Source organism: Ammodytes marinus, assembly GCF_949987685.1.
Source record: "Ammodytes marinus genome assembly, chromosome: 12".
NCBI lineage: Eukaryota > Metazoa > Chordata > Actinopteri > Uranoscopiformes > Ammodytidae > Ammodytes > Ammodytes marinus.
Genome location: NC_137216.1, coordinates 25,680,728 through 25,691,074, shown reverse-complemented (window position 1 = coordinate 25,691,074; position 10,347 = coordinate 25,680,728).

Below are 10,347 nucleotides of genomic sequence, written 5' to 3'. Positions count from 1 at the left end.
CCAGAGAAGCCTGTTTTTGAGGAGCAAGTCTACTCTATTAAAAAGCCAAGATACTTGAATGTCCAACTCCAGTTTTGTACTAGTTAATGAAGGTGAAATGTCAAACAATGTTATGACATCTTGATACCAATGTAACGGTGACAAATAACTCATTATCTTCTATTTTTAGTGAGAGGAGGAAAAATGTCACAACAAATGCAGCAGTGTCTAGGCAACCATTAAAGGCCTACTTCACCGGTTGGAATATGAAGGTGTATTGAACTCGGAGATCCTATGAAGTATAAATGTGCAAAAAAAATTGAAATCGGATCATCCTAGCCTGAGAAAAGGCAGAAAGAGTGTTTCTTTCTGCCTTTTCTCAGGCTAGGATGATCCGATTTCAATTTTTTTTGCACATTTATACTTCATAGGATCTCCGAGTTCAATACACCTTCATATTCCAACCAGTGAAGTAGGCCTTTGAGCATACTTTAAAGGAATTCAAGTCAGTGCAGAAATAAACAGTCAAGAACATAATTGAGGTTAATTGAAAAGTATAAGTTGCAACATAATGTCACTATATTGCATATTCAAGGTTATTCCAACTGAGACTTACATTCTAGCACAAAGCGATAAATCAATCAATTGAGAAAAACTTAGGTTAACTGATATATTTAAAAAAAACGTAAACGGAGAGCACATAATATTCAGAAAGAACTCACTAAAACCCAGAACTGACCGACTGAAAAATGCAATGTTTAATGCAGATCGCCAGGCAGGTAAACCCCTGTGATTACCAGTAAAACAAACACACACACACACACACACACACACACACACACACACACACACACACTTCCAAGCAAATTGCATCACACAACACACCTACTCAAAAGATGTTTTTCACACTATAAAGAGGTGCCAGTTTATTGAACATCAGCCTATATGCTGTAGGTCTGTGTTATTGGTGAATTTGTTCTGACTCTTTAATATTTAAAGTGTTATTCTCTCAAAAAGTAGTACACAACTCCAAGACAAAGACAATATGTCAACCATGAATGCATGTTCTGAGTTTGCAAATGGTGGAAACTGGTGTTGTCTTGGCAGTCTCCTAGCAACAGCCAACAAGAGGTTGAAACAGCACAGGGAGGGCCAGGGGTTGGTGGTTGAAGTGAGGGAGAGGGTAGACGTGGTAAAGAAGGGCAGAGCATGGGGTCTTAGCAGCACTGCTACCTGACGACAGGTAAGACAGTGATCTCTTTGTGTTTTTCATCACCTTACAGCATCTGATTTTAATTGTTTTATTAATATATAGTATAATTAGATTGATTGCTTCTCCACTTCTCCTATTTTGTGTGTAATAATAGCCTATAGGTCTAAAGCATTTAGTTTTATTTTTTTACAGCTATTTTTGTTCACATAGTTGAATTACAATATTTTTCAACAACTGTCAAATGTAGCCTTAGGTTTTTGAGACAGAGATGTCGTAGTAACTTTAGTTTTCCCTTTTGTTGACTGTTTTCATATTGTGACACAGTCATTCCACAGCACTCACAAAATGAGCAACTTGACCCTCCTCATCTATAATGTAGTTTGGTAATGTGAGTGTGGAAACATGGTGACACAAAGAGATGGGACTGGCCCTGTGCCTCAGATACTCCTGCCACTTTTATTTCAACGTAAATAACTTGTCAATGGCACTGGTGGTCAAACTCCATTTTAATAGCTACACCGCATGGAAAATTAACAGTCCATTGCAAGTTCTGAATGTATCATTTTACCAATACAAATATTCTCAAGTATCAAAAGTACAAGAAACTAATATGAAAAATGTGTTTAATTAGTAATGAGTTAAGTAACTCATACCGCAGCAAGACTTGCAGTAGGCTGCTTAGATGGTTAGGGGTTAGGGTTATAATTAAACTATATATACCCTTGATACAAGATACCCAACTTAAAATTTGAGTTGGACATTGCTTGTCCATAACGTGATTGACATGTGCAACTCTGCACGTACGTTTCTCATGGATAAGGTTTGAGATATTCAATTATGTATAGTCCCATTTCCAGTACTTTCAGACTTTCTCCCCCTGTCTGTGGCACTTAACTGCAAGCCTGTACCTGCCGAAGAAGCAATTCTTAAAGTGAGGGAAAGCACTTTGTCAGTCAATGGGGCCACAGTGACACGTGTTAACTGCAGAACTCCCGTCATTCAATCTGGAACATTCCTACACGCTTTCATATTAGTTCATTTCAAGGGAGCTAACTTGCCAAATCATAACATCATCATACAGATAGTTATTGTATTCATATCCAGGGACTGAAAACATTATCACTTAATTGTTCTATATTAACAATGTACTTTAGACTATACTCATACTGTGCAGCTGCAGTCTTTCATAATGTAATACTTTAGGTTTGAGGTGTAAATCAATGATCCATTGATGTAAATTCTTATCCACCCCTTTCAGTTAATTCAAACTGAAAGAGTGCAATAGGAATCTTATAATAACTGAGTTATCTTCATTGTATGTTCAATATAAGCAGTATGTCATACTAATGAGCTTTTTTAACACTCATGACAATAGCATTAAGACTCCAATGTCATTGTCAATTAGTTTGATGATGCTAAGAAATTACAACGCTGGAAAAAAAATCTTCAACACAGAATATATTATTTACATTTCAGAGTTGGCTACTACATTTATAATGAAAGAGTCTTCCTACAGCTTGGTTGAATCACTTGTTTTTCTGCTACTTTACAAACAGCAGCAAAAAGCATTATATTGCACTCATGCATGGCGACCATATCCATTCTTATAAATGAAACAGACAAAAATGTGAGAAAAAAAAAACGTTTAGGGCAATTTATGTCCTAATGTAGAGTAAGAATGATGCTCTCTGTTTGTTATGTGATGTCTCCCTGGGGTTCCAGTATTATCACAACACATCACACACATCTTTCACTGTCACTCCACGCTTTGTTCTGCTCATGAATAAAATATCAAAGCAGATTCCTCTCGGACTACTGGGGAGTTGAGAAGTATTGTTGTGTGGACATACACTCGGGCAGTCTCTTTACCTCCCACACTCAGCCTCACTCTGTATGCCTTTGGCTGTCTGCTGCCATTTGAAATGCTAATACATCTCATGGTGCAAAACCTCAAAACATTCTTTCTCCTCTGTGTTAGTTCTTTCTGCCTGCTGTCCTTGTCACTCTTATGGCATCACTGTATAACGGCATCACCATTCCATCAACATCAGTTCGCTTTTCAACATAAAAAAAAAGCTCTAATAAGAGACCAATCTGGTTCAATCTGGTTTGGTAGGAGTGTGCCTCATTTGGTATACTACAACAGATTATTTGGCCTGTGTGTCCCAGTCCACTTCCACACAAAGAAAACCATATCCGATAATTATGTCATTTTAATTTTAGTGAAATATGTCTGGCACTGTTGGCTATTGACAACAATACAATACTAATTGAGGTCTGAGTATTTAGGAACATGAGTGAGAATAAGTTACCCTTTTCTTTGTTGGCCATTAGATCAAATTTCAGGATGAACAAATTCCTTTGGTTACAGTATCTAAGACTTTGGTTGATTTTGACTCAGATAATATCTAAAAGATCCTACACAGTATTAAATCACAACCATTCTATATATGTACTGTATGTTTATGTGTGCATTTGTCTTCCCTTTATTGTGTATTTCTGTAGGAACTGAAATTGAACACAAGAAGATAGTTGTCAAGATGTTTCTGGGAACTTCTTTGGGTAGCAATTCCACCTCCCCTACCCCAGTCCATAGCACTCGTCCTGATCATCAGTCAGACGGCCCCTGCTCTACACACCTGCCCCAGTCCCCCCCATGCTGGCTAACCCAGGCACGGTGTGACCTTGTCCAAGCAGAGGCAGAGCTGCGTCGCTTACAAGAACGCCACGCAACTGAGACTGACTCTGTGAAACAGGGTGTAGTACGGGCCATCTTGGGAGCACGCAGGGAAGAGAGGCGCCTTCTGGAGAGGGTGGAGCAGGACCATCGGGACACTCAACAGCATCTGGAGCAGGTCCAGAGGGAGAACATGGCAGCAACCCGGGTCAGCCAGTCACTGTTAGACCAAAGGCTCTGTAAACTAGATCAACTTCAGCAGCGGATTCAAAAGATGGGTCAAAAACAGTCAAGTCTTGATGAAAGTGGGCTTAACCAGAACGTACTGCTTAAGGAGGTTTCAGAGTTCCTACAACCGTGGGAAATCTCAGTGTCCCTGAATAAAGTGAACTTCAAACCGAGCTCCCAACCTAATGCCGTCGCGTTCGGAGATATCCGTGTTCAGGAGCAAAGCCTGTGCCTGCAAGTCGGAGGCTGTGGACCACATGGGCAGATGTGTGCTCTCCATTCACAGGATAGTCAGTGTGACAACATGAACCATCAAGGCGCAGGAGAAAAGAAAAGCAACCAAGGACAGGGGTGGACCTCACCATCAGGCAGGGTAGTCAGAAAGATCAGCCTCTCCACCCGGAATGATTTCGAAACAGAGGAGGAACAAAAGATCTCTTCGACAAAGACAAGTCCCTGGCTTCTGAAGGGCGAACAGTCTGACTGGGAGTCTTCCCAGGATGATGAAATGGAATCTGCCTCCTTCAAGTCACACAGGGAGGACGTATTTCTGGATGTTCCTAAGGTACTTCAAAACATGGATACGGAAGGCAAGGAGCAGGAGTATAAGATGAATAGTAATGGAAAACACTACTCTCCCAGGAATCAGAATTCGATTACTGTTGGTAGGAGGCCGTCCCGCTCACCAGAACGGAGACAGGAGCATGCTAAGCTGGGTCACTGCTTGAGTTTTGACAGCCAGGATAGGGATAAAGCAAAAGGGAGTCAAGATTGCAATAGCAAACTTTTGAGATATGGCAACAGTGCCCTAACATCTCCCAGGATGACTCCAAGAGAGCCTGTGACTAGCCAAAGCTGCCTAGACCTCACCTCCAGGGGCCGACCTCACTCTTGCCTCAGCCAGTCCTCTGATGAACACTCCCTTGGGACCCATGGTGACTCTGGCCGAGCACCATCCCCAGCAGACAGCCTTGACTCCAGCTATACTTTTATTGTTAGCCCATCTCATGACTACAGCATGAACAGAGCTGGCTCTTTGAACTACAATTGTCGTCTATCAAAGTCTGCAGTGGACTTGACGCACAAGACACGTCCATTGATCAGCGGTGGAACGAATGAGCACCAAGGAGTATGGAGGGTGAAATGTAGCAACTCCAACTCCATGTCCAGCTCCACATCAACCTCTCCAACTATCTGTAGGGGGCCTAGGTTCTCTGACATGGGACAGACCCTTTCATATCCAACATATAGAAGTCATAATAGTCTGCAACAGCCACAGAAGAAAACGACAAGTGATGGTTTGAGACAACCCCCGGTGTCTAGGTCTTTATCCATGTCTGTAATAGATGGTTCCGCACAAGAGCCAAGGAGAGGCAGAGGAGAGCCAGCCCTGGTGGAGTTGGAGGAGGAAGGAGACCCAACCTTCAACCCTAGAGAAGTGCATTTGATCAGGCAGTTTGGGAAGCAGGGTTCAGGTAGAGCGGACCTTACCCTGCCGAGTGGTATCTATGCAACACCACAGGGACAACTTTTTATAGTGGACTGCGGAAATGCACGTGTTCAGGTATGTCTTGTGTTCATGACATGTACAACATACAGTGTGTGTGCTGTACCAAATAATGCTGCAACCAATGTTAAAACTTAATTTAAACTTTCAAACAGGTTTCCGACCCTCGGGGCAATGTCCTTCAGCAAGTGACCTCCCCGACTTCTGATGGCTCTGCCAGGCGATGTCGGAACTACTTTGACATCGCAGTCAACGCTAAAGGATTGATTGCACTAAGCTGCGCAGCAGAGCGAGCCCTACTCGTGTTCAACCGGCATGGTCGCCTGCTCCAGACCTTTGGAGGGTCAGGATTTGGCTCTGCAAAAGATGAGCTTGAGGCTCCCAGGGGTGTGACCGTAACCAGGCTGGATGAGTTCTTGATAGCCGATATCCGAAAAGGTATTCTGATTGCCCTCAAGCTTGAAACCAAGACAGGCTCCCGTATGGAGCGCACAGTGGTGACCGGATTCCACAGGCCCTACTTAGTGGCCGCTTGCTTGAGCTCAGGCATGGTAGCTGTGTCAGAGAGAGGCAACGAAACAGGTCAGGTGCCTTGCATTAAAGTCTTGGAGCCAGGCTGGAACACAGTGAGAGTCCTGGGCATATGTGCTGGAATGGGGCCGGTCCTGGCATGCCCCTGGGGCATATGTATAGATACAGATGGTAATGTGCTGGTAGCGGATTGGGGGGAGCAGCACAAGGTCCTGTTATATCCAGCACAGGGAGTGGGGTGGCCCATAGTCACACAGGGTCTGAGTAGCCCACGTGGTCTGACCCTACTACCTGAGGGCCAACTAGCAGTGTCTGACAGCATGCACCACTGCATTAAGATATACCAGTACAAAGTGACCCAGGACTAAAGAGAGTCAGTGTTTAAAGAAACACAATGTTTTAAGAATACTTGCTGTGTAACCTAATGCAGCTCCTGTGCTGATACTGTAGCTTCTTTATTGAACCCAAATGATATATTGACTTTTGGTTTCGTAACAGTAAGAGCAGAGTCAGGATTTGTAAGCCTAAGGCTATCCTTTCATCATAAAAGCAAAAAATTACAAAGCTAAGCTATAGAGACAAAAAAAATACCGGTGCATTGAGCAAAAACAGTGCTCAGTGTACAATTAATGTAGTGCAAGTTTTCTCTGTTTCAAGCTTTTTTTTAACCATTCAGGATCAAATGGAATTGCTCGACGAATTATAGATCAGACTTTTATTTAAGATTGTATGGTGTCTCTGTGTGTGCTGCCTTTCATTTTTCCGGGGATATGCTGTCATTTGTTTTTTCACCCGTAACTGTTCGCCTGCAGAGTTTAGAACTGGCAAATAAACTACTGTGTGTATAGACTTAGTGCATTCAACAAGATTCAAGATAATATAAAATGTACATCCATCCACTATCACCAATGTGTTATGGTTAAAAGGAGACTTTCAGAGATGTATTTCTCTTCTTGTGGCATTTTTATTTTTATATACTCAAAAGAGAATGGTTCCAGTGGTATTTTGTTTCAATTGGCTTCAGTAATTCTTGCAAATTCTACAATTTTCCACACTGTAAAAGATTTTCACTGAAAACCAGTGAAGCTCTGTTGCTTTTTTAAGTCCTCCCACTCCCTTCTTTCACCAGCAGTGTCTGTCATGTTACTGCTCTTTGGTGGATTCTGTATTTAACATGTGGATGCACTGATGCCAGAAAGTACGCTGTGGGAGAATCAGCAGCAGTTAAACCAGACTGTCTCCCACATTCTCTCCTGTGAAATGTGTCTTTGGAGATGTGTGGGACTCTACAGTCAGTACATTTACTTTTGATACATCAGTTCTATTTACTTAATTATTAAGTCAATACTTCAATACAAGCATTTTACATAGAATGAAGACGATAGAATGAAGAGTAATTATTATAATTAAAGAGTGTTTTTCTGAACAGTTGTGATGAGTTGGATGTACAAATAAAATAAAATATTTGAATTTGTGTCTATTGTTAACTTTTCCTCATTTGGCTTGTGTTGTCTCGCATAATGATAACAATTTAGTAAAAATGTGTGGTGTGTGAACAAAATGTTAAGCTTTTCCAGAAATACAATGGTGACCGTCACAGTAACATAAAATAGCCTAAATGCCATTATTAAGTGTCTTGTTTTGACATTTTTGAAAATATTACAATTAATCTGTTTATGAACATTGCATCTACAAGTATTTTATACAATCAGATTATCATAAAAATATTTTGTATCAGCTACTTCTACATTACATATCATGGTGTAGCAATATTTGACATTATCCTAACCGTCAATCAGTTGTCACTTACAATATGCAGCCATGTCTTGCATTAGTGGGGAATCAGAAGTTAAATTCCGCAGCACTAAAACCATGATTATAATTGGAATGCTGCTGAAAATGAATAACCACTAAATGAACTTGAACACAGAGAGAACTGAAGGAGTAATCTCTTGGGTCTAACACCCACTTGCTCACATCTGTTGCCAAGTGAAGAACGACGTAAGAGCTTTGTTTGCATATTAAATCAATTTCCTCCACATCCGAGTGATTCATACTTGTTCTGCTGAGATCAAACAGTTGGTGCAGTCTTTTTTTTAATCATCCATTCCACACTAGCGCCTTAATTATATGGGTTCTATGCAGTGGTATTACTATTTAAAGTTTATTTTTAGAAAACTATCTAATGACCAATACCATGAGGCCTTATGTAAACCAGAAATTGTCGTTTGGGATTATTATTGTAAGAAACAATTAAGGTGTCTGAAACAGCAGTGTCTAGTGCAAAACAAAATAGCACATAGATTGAATTGGTAAGAACTTATTAAAAAAAAAAAACGTTTATGTTTAGTTAAGATCATAACAAACGGCGGGTGTGGTGAATTAATCTACACTAGTCAGGGAAAATTATAAAGTTATTTCATGGAGCTCAAAAAAATGACTGTGCACTGAATTAGTCAGCACCCTCCTGGAGCATCCACCATGGCCAGCAGAGGCTGGGTTTCCTTAGGGCTAACCTGAACTACAGCATGAGACTTACTTGGATTCCAGGGTGACCTTGAGCCCTTAACTCCAGGGCTCAAGATAGTATTTTTTTCCAAGGTGCAAGCACTGACATTACTGAGACTGGCAGCTCACGTTGCTGTGAATATTTACTGGAAATGCTCCACATCTCGGAACACCTATTTACTCTTCGCTTGGTATGTTTGGTGGACAGGCAACGTATAATGAGAAGTAGCTAATATGACCCACATAAACTAACACATTTTTATTTATTTTTTTAAAGATGCAATGCAATATCTACAGCATTTGTTATGAGCAATAAGAAAACATCAAACTCTGATTGTGTCTGATGCAGAAATGAATCCCCCACCAAACTTCTTTGTCTCTCAACATTAGCCAACTGCCAGCTAAATCATTTAATCTAATTTAGGTTGTTGAGTGGATAGCCTGCACATTTGTGCAAGAGTTAGGGTTGTTAGGGTAACATTATGATACATAGCATCTTATTTTATGAAGTACTTTAAAAAAAATCTATATAAATGGTGGGGGAAAAAAACATAAAACCCATGGTTGTCTACATACATTTTGTATTGTTGTACCCTATTTCTTCTGCCACTGCCACTAGATGTTACTAAAGAGCCATTTTCTTATCAATTGCAGGCTTCCTTTAAAGCCCAGCCTGAGCCATGCTGTCTGGATCTTAAGTTCCTCCCAGTCCCTTTATTTTGTCTGGCTTCATTCATCTCCTTCTCTGCAGAGGAAATCTTGCTGTTTCCCATCAGCTGCTTCCTAGCTGATGAACTATCCTGTTTCTCTATTGTTCTCCAGGCAGCGAGCCTTCTCGCTTCCTAGCCAGCTGCTCATCCTGTCATCCAGCTTTCCTCTTCCTCAGCCAGCTGCCCCCGTTGACCAGTTCACTAGCCCTCCATTACCCCTGCCCTTTAACTTACCCAGTTCTGATTAGTTAGCTAATTTATTTAATCAATACAAACAATCTGGGTGTTCTGTCATTCCCCTAACAGCTTTGGGAAAATGTTTGTCCACCAATCTTATAATTACATATACATAGGCTAGTTTTTTGTTCGCTTTTCATGATTCAACATACACGTAGTTCAATCACTCTTAGAGAACAAATTGACGAATACTGATAGTAAGAGGTAAGAGCACCCTTAACTATCCCAAGCTGCCTTAAACTTATGTTGCAGTTGATTGGTTAAAAACTATTTATTTAAGTAGCAAAATTAAAATTGGAATACACGCACTTATCAAATAAACACCATACTATATTAGTGTGTACATTAGGAACAGATGTTTGGATCACAGGTTAATTAATTTATACAGGAACATCATAACGATGTGCTCACTGTATTAATCAATTAAAACTTGAACTGTGGAGGAAGAATTGTGGAAATGACTGGGCTCCTTTGCATAAGACACCAACATCAAATAGCCGGATTGTATATGGAGTAAAATTCCTTTTGAACAGTACCAGAGGCTCAATCTAATATTCTCTGCACCTGATGTTTACCTTTGGATCCTGTCTACCAAGCAGGGCATGTGATCCTTACCGCAAATATTACAATAACACATTTCCAATACACGTTTGCAGTAGTAAAGGCAGGTGTGGACTCCCCAGAGATTAAGTGCTTGAATGCTGCTTACGTTCTTACAAAAAGCTGTAACACAGTTGTCAACATGACTTGGAGTAGG